Here is a 274-nt window from a genome sequence, read left to right as displayed (position 1 = left end):
CGACTTCTGGTGCGCCATGTTATTATTTTGCAAGATGTTTTTCTTCTTCATCACTGGGCTCTCAAAACCATGTTAAGATTTGTTCATAAACGTGTGTCGGCATTGTTGAGAGCAGATTTCAAATATGTTCAGGCTTTTGAACAATTTGGTCAACAATGTATTCTGCATCGAAATCCCTTTGCTGTGATGAGCAGGTAGGCAAATTTATGAACTGATATGTCGATAATTCAGTCGGTGACTGAAAATTATCATAAGTAAAGAGAATTACATGAGA

Source organism: Penaeus monodon, chromosome 24 (assembly GCF_015228065.2).
Source record: "Penaeus monodon isolate SGIC_2016 chromosome 24, NSTDA_Pmon_1, whole genome shotgun sequence".
NCBI lineage: Eukaryota > Metazoa > Arthropoda > Malacostraca > Decapoda > Penaeidae > Penaeus > Penaeus monodon.
This window is presented reverse-complemented; position numbering follows the sequence as displayed.